The sequence below is a fragment of the Protopterus annectens genome, chromosome 14.part0 (assembly GCF_019279795.1).
Source record: "Protopterus annectens isolate FY-2018-M chromosome 14.part0, PAN1.0, whole genome shotgun sequence".
Lineage (NCBI taxonomy): Eukaryota > Metazoa > Chordata > Ceratodontiformes > Protopteridae > Protopterus > Protopterus annectens.
The window spans coordinates 840,955,632-840,976,847 of record NC_056748.1 but is presented as its reverse complement, the minus strand read 5'-3'; the positions used below and the strand labels follow the sequence as shown (position 1 = coordinate 840,976,847).

At 43.8% G+C, this 21,216-nt stretch overlaps 1 protein-coding gene across 1 annotated transcript in view; it reads left to right on the top strand.

The window, feature by feature from the left end:
- WAPL (WAPL cohesin release factor) overlaps positions 1–21,216 on the top strand; it is a 3,318,690-nt gene that overhangs the window by 853,417 nt on the left and 2,444,057 nt on the right. The window lies entirely within an intron of this gene.

Sequence of the window (21,216 nt, the reverse complement as noted above, 5' to 3'; positions counted from 1 at the left end):
GACCTTATCCAGATGGTTGACTTCCACTATTTCCTATGTGTACTCTCTCAGAGGCAAGCAGCTATCTTCTAAGCCAAAAGCACACTCAACCAGGAGTCTATCCACTTCTGCAGCTTTTCAGGATAGACTACCCATTGATACCATTTGTGCAGCAGCTACTTGGGCTACGCTTCATACCTTTGTCTCTCATTACAAGTTGGACTTGGCCTCCAGAGATAGGGCCAGTTTTGGTTCCACAGTTCTCAAGAGTCTGTTCCATTGAGCCACCCGGGATACAGGTGCTAGGGACGCGGTCCCATCCAGCAAGAATGAAGGCGAGATTGACAACTTAACATTTAGAAGTTATGTACCTACCATAACGTTCCATGTTAGTTGTCTTCTCTCGCCTTCTTTCTTGCGTCCCTCCCTCCTTCCCCCTGGCCTGGACAGATCTTGAAGAGTTCCTATTAGGTTGTTTCCTCCTGAGCCTTCATATGAGGACTTCTATTAGGAACTTGTGTTCCTAATTATGTTAGGATAGTCTTTAGCAGGGTAGGTTAGCTACCAAACGAGATCTGAGGTAGTTCCGCCTTGCATCATGGGATATAGGGTTGCCTCGAGCTGGTAAAAGGAGTTCCTAAGCTAAAGCAAGTGCCGAGTCGAACCCATCCAGCACGAAAGAAGGCGAGAGAAGACAACTAACATGGAACGTTATGGTAGGTACATAACTTCTAATTACCTTCCGAGAGACATTCATGATCCTTCGAAAGGTGGGGAAAAAAGGTATATACCTCGGCTACCTTAACCATGAGGGCATTAAACTGTCAGTTCCATATGCTAAAGTACCAACAATTTTTGTTATCATAATTGAAAAGTAAAATGTCACAACCTGAACAACCAGACTTGAAGGAGTTGCAGGATTTGATGCATAGTGCAGAACAAGTGGGTAAACATACCTTACAATGTGGTTTTGATGCTCTAGAGGCCTCATGTAGAGCTGCTGTTACAGGATCAGTCATACATAGACATGCCTAGCTCAAGGAACAAACCTTGCCAGATCATGTCAAAGCTAAATTACTAGATGCCCCTCTACAAAAGGATGTATTATTTGGAGCTAATGCAGAGGAGGTATTAAGGAAAATGGAGGAAAAGGCTAAATCAATGCAAACTGTGAAAGATTTTCTACAGGTACAACCCCCACGTTTCAGTAGAAATTAGCCTTCCAAAAATTGGTCCTTTCCAGCCACGGACAGACCCCAAAGAGGTAGATACAGGCACCCGAGGTGCACAGGGCAAACCCAAGGATCGTTTAGAGGCAGACAATGGCAAGCTCCTACACAAAGAGGTGGTGAGGATAACTCGCAACCATTCAGAAAGTAAGCCCAATGACTTTCCCCTTTGCATGCCAAGCAAGACTCAAATGGCAGCACCTTTAGGCGGAAAACTGGCATTATTTTCAAAAAATTGGCGTATTGTCACAAAAGACAAATGGATCCTGGACATTATAAACAGAGGCTACAGATTCCATTTTCACACCCTTCCAAAAATGAGAGGCATGCCAAACCTGCCACACAATCAAAGGGCAGAGGCACAAAGACAAATTTCAGGTCTCATAGACATGAAAGCTATTCAAAAGGTACCTACGCATGAACAAGGTCAAGGTTTTTATTCCTGACTATTCCTGGTACCAAGGAAGGGAAAAGATTGGAGACCTATTTTGGACCTATCCATCCTAAACACATTTCTACTCGTACCAAAATTCAAGATGCTCACTCTTCAGCAGCTTCTTCCCATGCTGGGCAAGGAGCCTTGGCTGGTAACATTGGACCTCAAGGAGGCATACCTGCATGTCCCAATCAGACAAAATTGCAGAAGATACCTCAGATTTCTTGCAGGTTCAACCCATTATCAATTCTCTGCATTGCCCTTTGGCTTATCTACTGCGCCCAGAGTATTCACAAAATGCCTGGCATAAGTAATTGCCTACTGCAGACTTCAAGGGATACAAATATACCCCTATTTGGACGACTGCCTGGTCCAAGCGGACAGCAAGCACATTCTTCTGAAACATCTGGCTTATGTAATAATGGTGTTGAATTCTCTGGGATACGCAGTCAACAAAAAGAAATCAAGGCTAATACCCTCTCGGAAAATAATTTTCCTTGGTGCCAACTTGGACACAAACACTCAGATGGCCTACCTCACGCCAGAGAAGCAGGGGCAACTAACTCAATACTTCAGAACACTAGCAAATTGCACCCGGCTGACTGCAAGGAAAATCCTGCAGGCTCTGGGATTCATGGCATCTTGCATCTTACTAATCCCATGTGCAAAGCTGCATATGAGGAAACTTCAATGGTACCTGAAAAACCTATGGTCTCAACACAGTCACAGTTTGGAAACAATAATACCACTAATTCCATGTCTTCAAAAGGAATTTCTGTGGTGGGCTCAAGCATGCCAAAAAAACGCAGTCTCCCATTCAGCAAGCCTCATGCAAATCAAGTCATCACAACAGATGCCTCAGACTACGCCTGGGGGGCGCACATGACAGATCGGTGCATTCAGGGCAAATGGTCCCAAAAAGAAAAGCACCTTCACATCAAACAAAAGGAAATGCTAGCCGTAATAAATGCTATTATAGCTTTCAAAGACCGTCTGCAACCAGGTCAACGATTGATAAGAACGGACAACACCGCAGTAATGTGGTACATAAACAAACATGGAGGAACACATAGTCATACCCCCTATGCAGACTGGCCATGACACTTTGGAACATGGCCATGGATTTACAAATCGAACTACAAGCACAGTACTTGCCAGGCAAGGAAAACACGCTGGCAGACAACCTAAGCAGAAATATGACAGATCCACACGAATGGAAGTTGCATCCTTAAGTTTTTACAGAGATAATCCAAGCATGGGGAAGGCCAGACATAGATCTCTTTGCCTCCCACAAAAATCACCAATTGACAAAATTCTGCTCAAGGATTTTTCATCCAAAGGCCTGGAGAGTGGACGCTCTCTCTTTCAGTTGGACATCAGTGACGGTTTATGCCTTCCCACCTCTTCCTCTGCTGCCCAAAGTTCTATTGAAAACCAGAGCAGACAGACCAAAGATGATTCTCATTGCTCCAGACTGGCCTAGACAACACTGGTACCCACTCCTGAGGAGCCTGACACGTTCCCCACCATGGACCCTGCCTCTAATGCCTCTTCTCCTGACTCAGCACAGCTTCAAAACTCTTCACAGGCAGCTAAAAACACTCAATCTAGCCGCATGGAAGATTCCTTAGCATCACAACAGACCCTACTCTCCAAGGAGGTGCAGGATGTCATTTTGGAGGCCAGAAGGCTGTCTACTAGAAAAGCTTACTCCACAAGATGGAAACAGTTTTGGGTCTGGAATGACAAAAAGGGCCAGGATCCTGGAAAACTGAACTTACCTCAAATATTACAGTATCTAGCTGAGCTGCTAAACAGTGGACTTTCATTCTCCTCCATCAAAATTCGTGCCTCAGCCATTTGTGCAGAATACAACACTGATCCACCCTTATTCTCTCACCCCCTCTTAAGACAGTTCCTCAGAGGGGCTAAGAATCTAAAACCCCCAAGGAAACAACCTATACCTGCTTGGGATCTCAATTTCATTCTGGAAAAACTGACCTTGCCTCCTTTTGAGCCAGCTGCCTCATCAGATTTGCAATATTTGTCCTGGAAAACAGCTTTCCTTCTGGCTATTACCTCAGCTCGTAGGGTTTCGGAACTACAAGCTCTCATGGCTGTGCAGCCTTTTATCATCTTCCATCAGGACAGAGTTTCCTTACGAACCAACCTGTCCTTTATGCCAAAAGTGGTATCCAGGGTAGCTTTGAATCAGACCATACACTTACCTACCTTTTATCCTAATCCTCAAAACAAAGGGGAGAGATTACTACATTCCTTGGACCATTCACAGACAACTACGTTATTATTTGGACATTCAGAAAATCAGAACAGCTCTTTGTGTCCTATGCTATAGGTGCTTAAGGAAAGCCAATTTCCAAACAGACAATCTCAAAATGGATAGCCCACTGCGTACGCTTTTGCTATTCTTTTCATGGCAAAACTGTACCTACAGGCATCAGATCTCACTCCACAAGGGCCACGGCTACCTCTGCAGCCTTTCTCAGAGGAGTTCCTACCAAAGATATTTTAGAAGCAGCCAATTGGAGTTCTGTGCATACCTTCTCCAAGCACTACCACCTTCCACTATTCTCCAAATCTAGAGCGGGCTTTGCCACTGCAGTCTTGCAGTGCATTCTGGCTCCTCCTAGTTCCACCTAGTGCCTACCACCCTTTTCTTATCTTTGGGATTCTATCCATCTGTTATGACTGCAGCTGTATGCACTGTGAACATAGTACAGTTTTGTACCTACCATAAATGTAGATGTTTGAGTGCTAATACAGCTGCAGTCCAGGTTTCCCTCCCACCTTCCCCTCTTGGGACAGTCCTATTGGCTAACATATCCTCATGCAACCTGATTGGGGTATTCATTCATGATGTATTTGCTTGCACTACTGTATTTTGATTATATGGCATTGCTTTATTACACAAATTTATGTATTGCCTTCCTTCTGGGGGCACCTGACATCTGGGGCAAGAAAAACTGAAGAAAATGGCGTCGGCTGGTTCTTTTATACCCCTGTCGCACTGACGTCAGGTAAGAAGCGATGACAACCGACGCCGGACCTAGACTTTGGAATTCGGCCGACCGAGGACCCGCCTGACGGCAGGAGAACCCATCTGTTATGACTGCAGCTGTATTAGCACTCGAACATCTACATTTATGGTAGGTACAAAACTGTACTTTATCAGAGCCATCCTTATCCTTTGGAGCTTTGGTGTTGGACAGATCAGGTCTGACTTCTTCCTCAAAGCATGGATCCAGGCAGGATTGGGGCTTGGTAGTTTTGGAGGTCTCTCCTCTGTTGCAGCTTCTTCCCTCCCCTTCTGCTAGTAGTAGGTAGTGAAGAGGGCTTTATTAGAACTGAAGTCCCTGAATTACTTCACAAGACTACAGTAGGATTTGCTCAAGGAACTTTCCAAATCCCTCTGAGTCCATGTTTTTGGAGGACTACAAGAGATCTTCTTTACAGCCAGCCACACTATTATCAATTTTTCAATGTGTTCATGAGGTTAATATCCCATACTATGTTAGGAGACCTGTCAGGATGCGTTTGTGACTGTGGAGCCTTTCAAGTCTTTCCATCTATGCTTCTTTTCATGGAATGGCTTTGTTTGGCCCTACTGTGAAAAAAATACTTTCCTGGAGTGAAAAACCCAGTCTGCCATAGGGATATGTTTTTCTACCCTTCAACGATCCTTTTCCCAGAGTGTGCAAGAGAAGGCAAAAAAATATGGTTGTGCAAGTCCAAAGTATTTTTACAGGATTCACGGGGGGGGGGGGGGGTCAACAACTCCAGATTCATAGGGGGAGTTCAAATGCAAGATGCCTTCTGCTTGGCAGGGGAGTCCTGCAAAACCAGGATTTCTAAGGTTCTTTTTTGGATAAACATTTTCGGCATTCCTGAACAGTTGACTGATTTGCCCACCTCTGGAGGCAGTTGGGGGCGGGTGTTCCTTGGCTTTGCACCCAGATGCCTGGGTTTCTATAACAAGACTCTTGGGTGCTAAAAAATATCTACAGGTTATTGCCTAATATTTTCCAGACTCCTCCAAACAAAAGGCTTCCCGATATCCCACCCAGTCAGATAGAAGCTGCAGCTCAAAATATTTAAAAGCTGCTAGACAAGAGAGTTATCCAGGAGATCCCACCACACCAGAGGATTCGGAACTTAAGATGATGTTCTTCATCTCACATTGCTGCAGTCCTTACATATGGGTAGTCCGCTGTCCTCGGTCGGCCCGAATACCAAAGTATTAGGCTGACGTCGGTCAAGGCGCTTAAAACTGACATCAGGACGTCAGGGTACAAAAGCGCATGACCGACGTCATTTCCTCAGTCTTTTTTGCTGCATGGTCCGATTCAGAAGCAGCATTGCAAGTGCCGTTCGGCGTTCTGAAATTTTTCGAATTTGGAGTTTCAGACCGAATCCAAGTTGGCTAAGTACCCCGTTGGGGAATATTTTGTTTTTTTCTTGCCTCAGTGTTTTACCGGATGTCAGAAAAAGTGAATAACTGTATTTCTTGTGGGAAACAGATACCGCATAGGGATTATCATTCTTTGTGTATTCCTTGTTTGGGGCCTGAGCACGACGTTGTTGGGTGTCGCTTTTGTGCTAGGTTCAATAAACGCACTATTGCGAAGGTTAGATTGTGCTAGGCTGGTCTTTGGGAAGCGGTGCAATTATAATATGCCGCCGGATTCTCCGGGCGCCCGCTTCTGTAAGAAGCGCAAAGACAAAGCAGTTAAACCCAGGCAAGATGAGTCGTCCGTTCGGACGCCGGTTCTTTAGAGGCTTCAGTGGAACCGGTGGTTCCGACGAAGACTTCTCTGGAGTCTCAGGGGGAGACTTCGATTTTGCAGGAGGTGGTCTCTCAGGAGGCAGGTCAGGCTGAAGGGGCTTCTCAAGTTACTGTACTCCCCTCCCTTCCTAGGGTGGTTAGGCCTTCTTCTGTTTCCAAGGCTTCTCCCAGAGGCAGGCCAGTTTTAGCTTCTGTTGGTGTCACTCCTAGTTCAGCAGGGTCTGTGCCTAAGAAGCACATGCTTAAAATGGCAGAAGATTTGATTACTCTGATTAGAGGTTCTTTGCCCCCTCCTGATAAGAGGCCTAGGGTGGAGCCAGAGTTGGGAAGTTTTGAGCAGGCTTCGGATGTTTCAGAGTCTTCAGCTGAAGACTTGCAGGAGTACTCTCCTTATTCTGATGCAGATGATTCCACTCCTTCTGCTTCTCCTCCAGAGGATTTTTCTTTTTCAGAGACACTTCATTCTATGAGGGAACATTTTAAGTGGGAAGGTCAGGACTTCTCTGATTCTCGGAAAGTTCTGGATGTTGTGGAAGATGTGTTTGCAGAGGCTTCACTTAATCCTGATTCTCTGCCTCCTGCTCCTGTTAAACCGGATAGGTATTACAGGGTGCCTGAGGCTCATAAATATCTTTATAAGAGTCCTAGGGCGGACCCAGAAACTATTAGTCAGGGACCTAAGGGTGTCAAGGCCTCTGTTGTAAAAAATCCGGTTCCTCTAGATAAAGAAGCCAGAGCTTTGGATAGATGGGGAAAGAAGGTCTATACATCTTCTACCTTAGCTATGAGGGCTTTGAATTGCCAGTTTCATATGTTGAAATATCAAAACTTTCTTCTTTCTCAATTGAAGTCTAAGGTGGATGCTCTGGAAGGCATTGAGTGTAAAGAATTACAAGATTTGGTGCACGCTCTGAACAGGTGGGTAAGCATTCATTACAGTGTGGTTTTGATGCTGTGCAGGCCTCGTCTAGGGTGGCTGCCACTGGCTCAGTTCTTCGCAGGCACGCCTGGCTGAAGGATCAGAATTTATCTGACCATGTTAAGACAAGGATTTTGGATGCTCCTTTGCAGTCTGATGTGTTGTTTGGTTCACCTGTGGAGTCAGTCTTGAAGAAAATGGAAGACAAGGCTAAGTCTATGCAGGCTGTTAAAGATTTTTGCAAGTTCAGCCTCCAAGTTTAGTAGGAATTGGCCTGCTAAGGGGTGGACGTATCCTTCTTATGATTCTCAGTCTAGGGGTAGATCTAGACGTGGTAGGGGCAGAGCTCAGAGTTTTTTCAGACCTAGAACAGGGAGTTCACCTGCACAATCTTCGGGTGAGGGCAGGGGCCAGTCCTTTCGTAAACAGGCCCAATGACCTACTTTTTCAGCTGCCAGATCCTTCTTGCCTGGCAGCACCTTTGGGAGGAAGGTTAGCACTCTTCAAGGAAAATTGGATGTTGATTACCCAAGACAAATGGGTATTGGATATCATACACCAGGGTTACAAGTTTTATTTCCATACCTTGCCTCCTTTCAAAGGCATGCCGGACGTTCCTCCTCAGCAAAGACTAGAGGCTCACAAACAAATTTCTCTACTACTTCAAATAGGGGCCATACAACCGGTCCCTCTGCCAGAAGTGGGCCTAGCATTTTATTCTCGCCTGTTTCTAGTACCAAAGAAAGGAAACACGTGGAGACCAATTTTGGATTTATCTATCCTCAACACATATCTGGACATTCCCAAGTTCAAAATGTTGACGTTACAACAGCTTTTACCTCTGCTGGGCAATGATCACTGGATGGTGACTCTGGATCTCAAGGAAGCTTACCTTCATGTTTCTATCAGGCCCAGTTGCAGGAAGTATCTGCGTTTTCGGGCTGGGACTTCACATTATCAGTTCTCTGCATTGCCCTTTGGCTTATCTACTGCGCCCAGAGTGTTCACGAAGGTTCTGGCTCCAGTGGTAGCTTTCTTCAGGCTAAGAGGAATACAAATCTATCCTTATTTGGACGATTGCCTGATTCTGGCCCAAGAAAAGGATGAACTTCATCATTTACAGTATGTGATGGCAGTGTTAAGATGCCTGGGGTATTCTGTGAATGAAATAAAGTCCAGTCTAGTACCCTCTCAGGACATGTGCTTTCTGGGTGTGAGACTGAATACAGCATCCCAGATGGCCTTTTTGACCCCGGACAAACAAAAGAATCTTTCTCTTTACTTCCACCAATTGTCTCGTCAGTCCAGGCTGACTGTAAGGACAGTCCTTCAAGCCTTGGGGTTCATGGCATCTTGTATTCTGGTACTTCCCAATGCCAAACAGCGTATGAGGAAGCTACAGTGGTATCTCAAGAATGTATGGACACAGCACTGCCAAGATTTGGACACTGTCATTCAGGTAATACCTTGCATTCAAAAGGAATTTTTGTGGTGGGCTCAGGAATGTCACCTAAACAAGGGACTCTCTGTGACCCGGCCAGAGGCGAGTCAGATTTTAACGACAGATGCCTCAGACAAAGCTTGGGGAGCTCATCTAAATGGAAAATGGGTACAAGACACGTGGCCTGCCAGACTTCAACATCTACATATCAACTTGAAGGAGATGTTAGCAGTCCAATTTGCATTGATAGCTTTCAAGGATTTACTTCTTCCAGGGCAGGTGTTGATTCAAACAGACAACACAACTGTCATGTGGTACATCAACAAGCAAGGGGAACGATTCTTATCCTCTATGCAGACAAGCAATGATTTTGTGGGAGACTGCTCTCAGTTTACAGCTAAATCTTCAGGCAAGGTTTCTGCCAGGAGCACAGAACTCCTTAGCAGATGTGTTGAGCAGACAAATTATGGATCCCCACGAGTGGAAATTGGATCCTCATGTATTTCAGAGATTGACAGTGTTATGGGGAACTACAGACATAGATCTGTTCGCTTCTCCACTAAATTACCAGCTGCCAAAGTTTTGCACAAAAGGTTTCATCCCACAGCTTGGAAAGTGGATGCTCTCTCATTCAATTGGAGCAATCTTCACGTGTATGCCTTTCCACCTCTGCCTCTCCTCCCAAAGGTACTGCTGAAGGTCAGACAGGACAAGCCAAACATGATTTTAATAGCTCCAGATTGGCCTCGACAGCACTGGTACCCATTACTGAGAAGTCTGGTACAGGAGCCTCCATGGCCTTTGCCTTCGATTCCTCACCTGCTGTCTCAGGAGAACAGTCATTTACTCAATGTCAAACTTCATTCTCTACATCTGACAGCCTGGCATATTCTGTTTTAAACCCTGGAGGGTCTCAGCTTCCACAACAAGTTTTGAATGTTATTTTGGAGGCCAGAAGGCCTAGTACAAGGAAAGTTTACGCAGATAAATGGAGGAGATTTTTATTTTGGAGTACAGCAAAGGACTTTGATGTTTCTAAACCTAATTTAAGTGTTGCGCTTCAATACCTTACTGAGTTATTGGACAAAGGTTTGTCCTTCTCCTCTATAAAGGTTCATGCTGCAGCAATTTCTGCTCACTATGACTGTGACCCACCATTATTTTCTCAGCCTTTGTTTAAGCAATTCCTTAGAGGGGCAACGAATATAAGACCCCACGAGAGCTCCTACTCCTGCTTGGGATCTCAATTTTGTGTTGGAGAAACTCACTCTACAACCTTTTGAGCCTGCAGCATCGGCAGAGTTGAAATATTTATCATGGAAGACTGCTTTTTTGTTGGCCATTACCTCTGCGAGAAGGGTTTCTGAATTACAGGCCCTTATGGCAGTTGAGCCTTTCTTAATTTTCCACAAGGATAGGGTGTCTTTGCGTACTAACCCTTCTTTTATGCCTGAAGTGGTTTCTAGTGTGGCTTTAAACCAAACTATTCATTTGCCTACTTTTTATGCAAACCCCCAAAATAAAGGGGAAAGGATTTTGCACACTTTGGATATACACAGACAGTTGCAATATTATTTGAGCAGAACTAAAGGGTTCAGGCAGTCTCAGCAGTTGTTTGTTTCTTTTGCTTTGGGTTCTCAGGGCAAACCTGTTTCAAAACAAACTATTTCTAAGTGGATTGGTTTTTGTATTGCTTTCTGTTATTCCCATCATGGTAAGGAGATTCTAGCTGGGATTAGGCCTCATTCCACTAGGGCTACTGCCACTTCTACAGCTTTTTTGAGGGGGTGGCTACTAAAGATATTTTGGAAGCAGCTACTTGGAGTTCAGTGCATACTTTCTCTAAGCATTACCACCTTCCACTTTACTCTAAATCTAGGGCTGGATTTGCCACTGCAATTTTACAGGGCATTCTGGCAGCTCCTAATGCTTTATAGTTTTGCCATCCTCCCTTACCTCTGCTTTGGGATTCTACCCATATGTAAGGACTGCAGCAATGTGAGATGAAGAACATAGTACAGTTTTGTACCTACCATAAATGTAGATGTTCGAAGATCCACATTGCTGCAGTCCAATTTACCCTCCCTCCTTCCGCTCTGTTGTTGAAGGTGGTGGTGTGGTTTGTGTTGTACATATTGTAAATATGGTTAGTGCACGGGTGGTTGGTTAGTTTTGCTGGTTTTGGCTTTGGCCTTTCTTGTTAGGGCCTTCTGACATCTGGGGCAAGAAAAGACTGAGGAAATGACGTCGGTCATGCGCTTTTGTACCCTGACGTCCTGATGTCAGTTTTAAGCGCCTTGACCGACGTCAGCCTAATACTTTGGTATTCGGGCCGACCGAGGACAGCGGACTACCCATATGTAAGGACTGCAGCAATGTGGATCTTCGAACATCTACATTTATGGTAGGTACAAAACTGTACTTTCGTGTTACCCTGCTGCAGTCATCACACTTGGGTTATCCTGCTGTCAGGCGGTCCCGCAGTCGGCCTGAATTCCAAAGTCTTGGTCTGGCGTCGGTTTCTGTCGCTTCTTCCCTGACGTCAGTGTGCCAGGGGTATATAAGAGGCATCCAATGCCATTTTCTTCAGTCTTTCTTGCCACGTGGTGCCCGAAGCAGAAGCAGTTCGCAAGTGCCGGTCGGCCGACACCTGAGATTTTCGATTCGAATTTCAGTCCGAAGTCTTCAATATAACTAAATACCCCATTGGGGAACCTTTTCTTGCCTCAGTCCGATGTCAGAAAAAGTTAACAATTGCATTTCTTGTAGGAAGCAAATACCTCATAAGGACTTCCATTCCTATTGTATTCCTTGCTTAGGCCCAGACCACAACATCACAGGTTGTTGGTTTTGTGCTAGGTTTAATAAACGAACTATCAAACACCATTTTGACTATGCACGACATTACTTTGGTAGGAAATTTAATTATATCATGCCTTCGGAGCAGCTGATGACCGGCATACATAAAAAAACGCAAGGATAAGGACAGGCAGCCTAGGAACAAGCCAGACTCCGAGGCCTCTCCTGGGCCTGTTGCCGGTTCTCCAGTATTCAGTGAGGCGCCTACGCAGCTCCCGACAACCGCAGAACTGGAACCCAGACAGCTGCGGATTCTCAAGCGGAGTCTACTAGGCCGACGCAGCCATCTTCCGACACCGGAGCAGAAGTAGACCCCGGTGCAGTGGAAACACCTTCAGTTGCAGAATTTGTTCTCATACTGACTACGCTCACCATTAAATCTTATGCTAAGCTTAAAACTCCTTTAAAAATGAGCACACATACTGAACAGTCTGAATTCAAGGAAATGCAGGATCTGTTGCATGTAGCTGAACAGGTGGGCAAACATGCTTTACAATGCGGATTTGATTAGTTGGAAGCTTCCTGTAAAGCAGCTGTTACTGGCTCTTGTCATACGTAGACATGCTTGGTTAAAAGAACAAACCCTTCCTGATAATGTTAAAGCAAAATTATTGGATGCACATTTACAGCAGGATGTATTATTTGGTATGAAAGCAGAAGAGGTTTTGAAGAAAATGGAGGATAAGGCAAAGTCTATGCAGACGGTCAAGGATTTTTTGTGCAGGTACAACCCCCTCGTTTCAGCAGAAATTGGTCAACAAAAAACTGGTCCTTTCCAGCTTCTGACAGATCACAGAGGGGCAAATACAGACGCCCAAGGGGCAGAGGTCAGTCACAAGACCCTTACAAACCTCGCCATTGGGGTACTGCTTCCCAGAAAGGAGGAGAAGACAGTCCCCAAGCTAGCAGGAGACAAACACAATGACTCAGTCCTCAAACTGCTAAGCAAATCTCTCTTGGCAGCTCCCTTGGGAGGAAAATTAGTATTTTTTGCAGACAACTGGCACATCATCACAAAAGACAAATGGGTCGTAAACATTCTCTCAAGGATACAGATTCCACTTTTCATACCTTACCAAGGATAAAAGGAATGCCAAACCTGCCACCAAATCAATGGGCAGAGGCACAAAAACAAATTACAGTTCTCATGAACATGAGAGCCATTCAGCAGGTACCTACACAGGAGCAAGGACGAGGTTTTTACTCAAGACTCTTTCTAGTCCCAAGAAAGGACAAAGCATGGAGGCCCATTCTGGATCTTTCAGTTCTGAACATCTATCTGCAAGTACCAAATTTCAAGATGCTAACACTACAGCAGCTTCTTCCCATGCTGGGCAAGAATGCTGGGCTAGTAACGTTGGACCTCAAGGAGGCATACCTGCATGTCCCTATCAGACAAAGTTGCAGAAGATACCTCCGCTTCATTGCAGGTTTAACACATTATCAATTCTCAGCACTGCCCTTTGGCTTATCTACTGCACCCAGGATCTTCACAAAATGCCTGGCACCAGTAATTGCATACTGCAGACAAAGAGGAATTCAAATATACCCATACCTGGACAACTGCCTTATTCAATCAGAAAGGAAGGACATTCTTTTAAAGCATCTGGCATTTGTCAAACACCCTCTAGGTTGCCTAGGTTACACAGTAAACGAAAAGAAATCAAAACTAGTGCCCTCACAAAACATAATATTCCTGGGTGCCAGCTTGAATACAACGGCCCAGATGGCTTATCTCATGCCAGACCAGCAACAACAGCTGACTCAATATTTCAAAATAATGGCAACAAAGACCCAACTCCCTGCAAGAAAAATTCTGCAGGCCTTGGGATTCATGGCATCTTGCATTCTACTAATACCATTTGCAAAACTGCATGTGAGGAAATTACAATGGTACCTGAAAAGCATATGGACTCTGCACAGCCACAGCTTGGAAACAATGAATACCACTCATTCCCTGCCTTCAACAGGAGTTTCTATGGTGGGCACAGGCATGTCACCTCAATAAGGGTCAGCCTTTCACCTTACCCACAGCCAGGCAAACTATGACAACAGATGCATCGGACTATGCCTGGGGAGCACACATGGCAGGACAGTGCATTCAGGGCAAATGGACTACAGATGAGAGGCATCTGCATATCAATCCAAAAGCAATGCTAGCAGTACAGAATGCCCTAACAGCTTTCAAGGACCTCTTACACCCAGGACAGCTAATAATAAAGATGGGCAATACCACAGTAATGTGGTACATAAACAAGCAAGGGGGCACACATTCCTACCCTCTATGCAGGCAAGCAATGACCTTGTGGAACACTGCACTGTCTTACCAGGTTCAATTACAAGCACAATTCCTGCCAGGAAAGAAAAACACATTGGCAGACGACCTAAGCAGAAACATCATTGATCCACACGAGTGGAAACTAGATCCACAAGTATTTGCAATGATAGCTCAAAAATGGGAACGCCCAGGCATAGATCTATTTGCAAACCCCCAAAACTACCAACTTCAAAAAATTTTGCACAAGGACGTTCTATCCACAAGCTTGGAAAGTGGACGCCCTCTCATTCAGTTGGAAACCATTAACAGTGTATGCCTTTCCTCCACTGCCTCTTCTAGCAAAGGTACTGTTGAAAGCCAGATTAGAGAGGCCACAAATGATACTCATTGCACCAGACTGGCCATGCCAGCAATGGTATCCAATTCTAAGGAACATGGCCCACAGCCCACCATGGATTTTACCACAAATTCCTCACCTGCTCACCCAGTGAGACAATCAGATTCTACACAGCCAGCACAATACTTTAAACCTGGCTGCATGGCAAATTACCTAAACAACCAGCCAACACCTCTCCACAGCTGTTATGGATGTCATTCTGGAGGCCAGGAGGCCCAGCACCAGGAAAACCTATTCAGACAAATGGAAAAGATTTTGCGCCTGGAACCAGGCTAAAGGCCAAAATCCCCTTGATCCAAACATTCCTCAGATTCTACAATATTTAACAGAGATGTTGCACAAAGGACTTTCCTTTTCATCTGTTAAGATCTATGCCTCAGCAATTTCAGCTCATTACAACATGGATCCTCCTTTATTCTCACATCCACTCCTAAGACAGTACCTCAGAGGGGCTAAGAACATAAGACCGCCAAGGAGAGCACCAACACCTACTTGGGATCTCAACTTTGTTCTGGAAAAGCTTACACTGCCGCCCTTTGAACCAGCTTTTTCAGTTGATTTAAATTTCTTTAATGGAAAACTGCCCTGCTACTAGCAATAACCTCAGCTAGAAGAGTCTCAGAGATACAGGCACTAATGGCAGGTGGAGCCTTTCCTCATTTTTCATCAACAGTCTCTTATGAACTAACCTTTCCTTTATGCCAAAGGTGGTATCCAGTGTGGCCCTAAACCAAACCATTCATTTGCCCACCTTTTTCCCAAATCCCCAGAGCAAAGGAGAAAGACTCCTGCACTCTTTGGACATTCACAGGCAATTATGTTACTACTTGGATAAAACTAAGGCTTTCAGAAAAACTCACCAGCTCTTTGTAGCTTATGCTACAGGATCACAAGTAAAAGCTATCTCAAAACAGACCATTTCTAAATGGATAGGGCATTGCATACGTTTCTGCTACACGCATCATGGGAAACCGGTACCTGCTAACATTAGGTCCCACTCCACCAGGGCTACAGCTGCATCAGCAGCCTTTTTCAGGGGAGTGCCAACCAAGGATATTCTGGAAGCTGCAACTTGGAGTTCAGTGCACACCTTCACCAAACACCATCACTTACCTCTATATTCTAAGACTAGAGCTGGTTTTGCCACTGCAGTTTTGCAGGGCCTACTAGCTTCTTCTAACCCTGCTTAACTCCACCTCCCATCTTTAGCTTTTGGGATTCAACCAAAGTGTGATGACTGCAGCAGGGTAACATGATGAACATAGTACAGTTTTGTACCTACCATAAATGTAGATGTTCGAGTGTTCACCCTGCTGCAGTCCAGGTTACCCTCCCTCCATCCCCTCTGAACTAGCTGAACTTATCCATACCACTCTATCCTCTACAACCTCTGTGGTGTATTTGCTTGTGCCTAAAGTATTGTTTTAATTATATCTAGCTATATATATATATATATATATATGTATATATTTTGCCTACCTATTGGGGGCACCTGACATCTGGGGCAAGAAACTGAAGAAAATGGCGTTGGATGCCTCTTACATACTCCTGGCGCACTGACGTCAGGGAAGAAGCGACAGCAACTGACGCTGGACCAAGACTTTGGAATTCAGGCCGACTGCTGGATTGCCTGACGGCAGGATAACCCAAGTGTGATGACTGCAGCAGGGTGAACACTCGAACATCTACATTTATGGTAGGTACAAAACTGTACTTTTCTTTTTAGTGCCCCGGAAGACTGGGGACCTGAGACTATTCTGGATCTAAGCAAAGTAATCCACTCTTTGAAGAAGTCAAAGTTCCGAATGGTCACAGTTCAGTCTATTCTGCCTTTTTTACGCAGGGACAATTGGATGTGCTCAGTCAATGTTCAGGACACGTACTGTCAATTCAAGATTTGAACAGATGAGATCCCGAAGATTTCTGTGGTTTTGTTGGAGGCCACTTAGTATCAGTTCAGAGCCCTGCCCTTTTGTCTCACTTCAGCCCTTAGGGTGTTTACCAAATGTATTACAGTGGTAGCGGCTCACCTGAGACTGATGAGATTCAGAGTGTTTCCATAGCTAGATGACTGGCTTCTCAATATCCCAAATGTTTATTTCCTGGAGCATAATTGGGACTATTTGCTCCACCTTTGTCAAAGTCTAGGCATTTCATTCAACACCTCCAAATCTCATTTACAACTTGTACAGAGCCTGGAATTCTTAGGTGCTCAGTTGAACACAGTAAGTCGGATATCCTCTCTTCCTTTACAATTTGTGGACACAATCAAGTCTCTGATGCAACAAATTCTTGTACACCCTTCTTTTCCAGCTGTAACTTTAGTTCCAATAGTCCATTTCTGTTTTACAGTGTACTCTAGCTGTTAACTGGTCTATTCTGTATCATCCTTTTTTCCTTCCCAGCCAAACTCACTTGAGTCTGCAAGGATAATCTTTGTAGATGGATTCAATTGGACAAAGATTACCAAGTCTGTCCCTTTATTCTATTGCCTGCAGTAGCTATGGTAACCACAGATGTCACCCTTTTGTGGTAGGGGCATTTCTTTGGTCAAATGGTCCAAGGCATGTGGTACCCCCAAGAGACCAATTCCACATATCTATGTCCTAGAGATAAGTGGTCCTACTAGCTTTGCTTGCCTTTTGAGCTTCCCTTTCTCTGGGGACTATTGATAAGTATGGGTCTGGTACATCGACAAACAGGATGGGGGAGGGAACCTGATCTTCCATGGCAGTGGGCAACCTCCTCCAACCGCTTTCTTATGGCACTGCACATACCAGAGAAATTCAGTATACTAGAAGACAAACTTAGCAGGTCCATTTCACTGCCTCATGAGTGATCTCTGTCAGTCAGTGGCAGAGAGGATTTTCTGTCACTGGGGCCAACCTTGCTGTAATCTCTTTGCATTGTCCCACAATAACAATTACAGCAGCTTCTTTGCCTAATCACCCTTTGGGGGAGTTGCCAAGAGATGTTCTAGTCCACATTTGTCCCTCTGGTTGCCTTTATGCTTATCCGTAGTTACCTCTGATTCCAAAATTCTTACAGAAAGCCAGTTGGTTGAAGATGTTGATTATCCTCATTGTCCCATTTTGACCTAGTCAGGTGTGGTTCCCTTTTCTTTGGTCTCATTTTCGATATCTTCCATGAATACTAGACCAGAGTCTATACTTCTCACATTCCAGTATTCCAGGCCTCAAACTGACGCCATGGTTTCTCCAATTCTGTTAATAGCTAGACAGCACAAGCTTTCCTCCCCAGTCCAAAGAATACTTCTGTCTTTTCAGAAAGCTTCTACAAGAAAGATCTACAGGTGTAAATGGAAATTATTTTCAGTTCGGGCTCTTCAGAAAAAAATAGATGCTTTCCAGTGCTCCTATGTCTGCTGTTATAGAATTTTTAGCATCAGTTTTTCAAGAAGGTGCTGGCTTTTGTACAAGCAAAGTACAACTATCAACCGTCTATTTTTCATCCGGGAGAAAATCCTTCCTCTTTAGCTTCTATCAAATTTTGCATGGCTTTTCTAAAAGGCACCTTCATACTTAGACCACAAAGATTCATCACCTCATTGAGATTTAACAGTTGTACTGCAAGGTTTGACCCAACAACACTATGAACCATCATCTAAGTCTCATTTAAAATTATCTTGGAAAACAGCATTCCTAGCAGCTATTGCATCTGTGTGGCAAATTTCTGAACTCCAGGCTCCATCTTCCAAATCCCCTTGCATTATTTTTCATAAAGACAAAACCATACGAAAATCCATCCTTCTTCCTGAAAATAGCATCTGAATCGAATATTAAACAGTTCATTTGCCTATCTTCCCTAATTTTTTCTAATAAGGGAGAGTACATGCTACATCTTTTAGATGTACATAAGTAACTACATTTTTATCTCCACAGAAAAAAATGTTTCAGGAAATCAGAACAGCTGGCTGTTTCCTTCTCAACGACAGATTGGGATCACCAGTTTCTAAAGTTACTCTGGCTAAATGGATTACTGATTTGCATTTCTTTTGTTTCTACATAGCAAGATCTATCCCTATCAAAGCCTCATAGAGGACATTCTACTAGATCCATGACAAACTTTCACCTTTTGGTCTAGAACTTCTGTTGATGAAGTATGCAGCAGCTACCTGGTCTAATACTCGTACCTTTATTGATCAACACAGACTAGATTTGACTTCCAGACGGAGTTGCTTTTGCTTTTGGCAGTTCTCCAAAATATCCTTCCATGAGGGTAATCCAAGATTCTTGTAGCTGGGGATTCTGTCCCAAATGTTGAAAGAAAAGGAAAGCATCAGATATTAAAGGTATGTACTCACCTTAACTATGCATCTGTGTTGTCCATTTCCATTCTTCAACTCCCACACTCCTTCCCCCTTTCTTTCATCTTTTGGAGTGACCTTTTGGATATTGAGGAACCTTTTGTTCCAAGTTTGAGCCTCGACTTGCTTTATTTTAAAATTTTTAAGGCAGCAAACTCAGTCTAAGGTATGTATAGCTAATTGGGGCATTATGGGTAGGAGGAGGAGCTCAAGAGTTGGATCTGAAAGTCTAGTGTATGAGGCAGAGCCAGATTCTATACCCACATGTTGTGGAATAATGAAAATGGACAACTCAGATACATTGTTATGATGAGTACATAACTTTAATTTCAAAATGCAGTGCAGCTGTTTACTGTAATTAGTAATGTAGATGCAAGTAATTTGGCTTAGATGGATACAGATTGTTAAAATGATCTAAAAACAGATCAAGAAACGATCCTGTAGGGAAGATGGCTGCACACTGTGTAGCAGCTTGTTTCTAGCTCTCACAATATGAAAACAGAAACTCAGTAGAGAAGGCCAGTAGACTTGTGTTTATGGGTGAATTTCAGTAACTGGCTAGTAAGTACACTGCCTGGATGCCAGGAATAAAGAAATACTGAAGCCCTAGAAACAAATCGCTACAAAAACTGAGGAAGAAACACTGACTGGGGAGAGTTCTTCCACTGTTCAGCAAAAAGTAATGCAACCTTCGGACATGACTTCCACTAACCTACAGGATGATACAAGACACCTGCATACAGACCCGGCTAAAATAAACCAAACACTGATAGAGGTTATCAGCACGAACAGAAGGCTGGAGCAAATGGAAGAAGTTGTAAACAGAAATTCAGATGAGATAAAGCTGCAAAAATCAGAGGTTGAAATGAAGAAACGGTTGACGATATGAGCCTGCTCAGGAAGAGATGTTTCAAAAAATGATACAATTAGTGGGCAGAGCACGTAGGGTAAACTTGAGATTTTCAGCTGTACCAGAGAAGCTGGAAGGAACATATGAAAGCCCACACAAGCAACTGGACTGGTATTCAACAGCAGGAGTTTAGTTGAATAGGGACATCATGTGTATTCTCCAAATGTAGCTATAAGAGAGCAACATAGACCTTTAATATTAATTCATTCACTCCGGAGCAGCTCAGCGAATACTGCCTTTTACTTCCACCATATGAACAACAGTGCAGCCTGAGCTCATTTTCAGAAAATCCATTTGTAATACCATACAGAAAACAAATGTTCATATCTCTTTAACCATAAGAGCTAGACTAAAAATGTAAATGCGAAAATTGTTCAGCAGACACTGACCTTTCCAACAGTGTAAATGTTGATAGTGCGCATCCAAGTCATTATTAAATATTTGCCAAGGAATGCTGATGTTGTGCATTTTTTTTTTTGACAAAGCCAGGAATAATTCCCAAAATGTATGGTAGCTCCATGCTTGTAGTCTGCAAGTAATAGCCTTAATCTGATTCAGGCAACTACTGAGTCTAATCAGAAAGAGAATTACAAGCAGAATCCATGTCAGAATTAGTCCAAAAAGTAGTAATTCATGTTTTCACCTAACCATCCCTCTGGTTGCAATAAGGCACAAGTGAAAAAGGCAGAAATACTGCCCAAAATTTCTGGTTGAGCAATGCCAACAATCGGCTGTAAAATATATTTCACTTTGCCTCGAATACCACCCAGACATTATTCAATAGAAAGAAAGACTAAATCCGAATGTACATTCAGATAGCCAAATGGATTTTCCAATTATCCAAAAGCTTTTCTGTGACTCACTAAATTATTTTCCCCAGTATCCCCATCAGTTGTTTGTGTTGTGTATGCGCAAGCACCAAAATGGCACAATAAACTATTTTGCCCAACGTTCGCTTCAGCAGTCTGACCATGTATGCAGAAGCACTTCCCTGATAAACCAATTAATTATATCTTCAAGCAAAATGTTGAGATATGCACAATCACCAAAATGAAACATTTCCCCAAATATGGTCAGATCTCATTTTGACCATCCTTAATTATGTGGGGTAGTATTGCATGCAGTCTAGTAGCCAATATCCTTGCCAAAATCTTCACATCAACATTGAGAGATATTGCACGAAAATCCCCCATGCCCAAGACAACCTTCCCTGTTCTTCGGGATCACTGAAATGAAAGCATTACCTGGATTTAAAATGAAATTATTGAGCACTTTTACTAAAGACCTATTCGACCTTGTAATCTGCTGATACTTCTTCCTTCTAAAGCCCTCGTGTTCCATGATATCCCCCCCTTACTGTAGCTTTTATGCCTTCCCAACAAACTAGCAAGGGCCACATCCTGTCTTGGTTTTCTGTGCAAGATGTTATTCATTAAGCATTGGAACTCCTGCATTCCCTTCTGATTGTTCCATTGGAAATGAGCCCAACTCTATGCCTTATATTGAGCTTGAGAAACCGCTACAGAAAACTGAAGTGTAAGAAGTGCATGATCAGGCTAGGATTTCTTGTGAATGGAAGTCCTGATTACCTTATGGAAGAAACTTTTCATAATGAGTATTAATCCTATTTCTTTGGC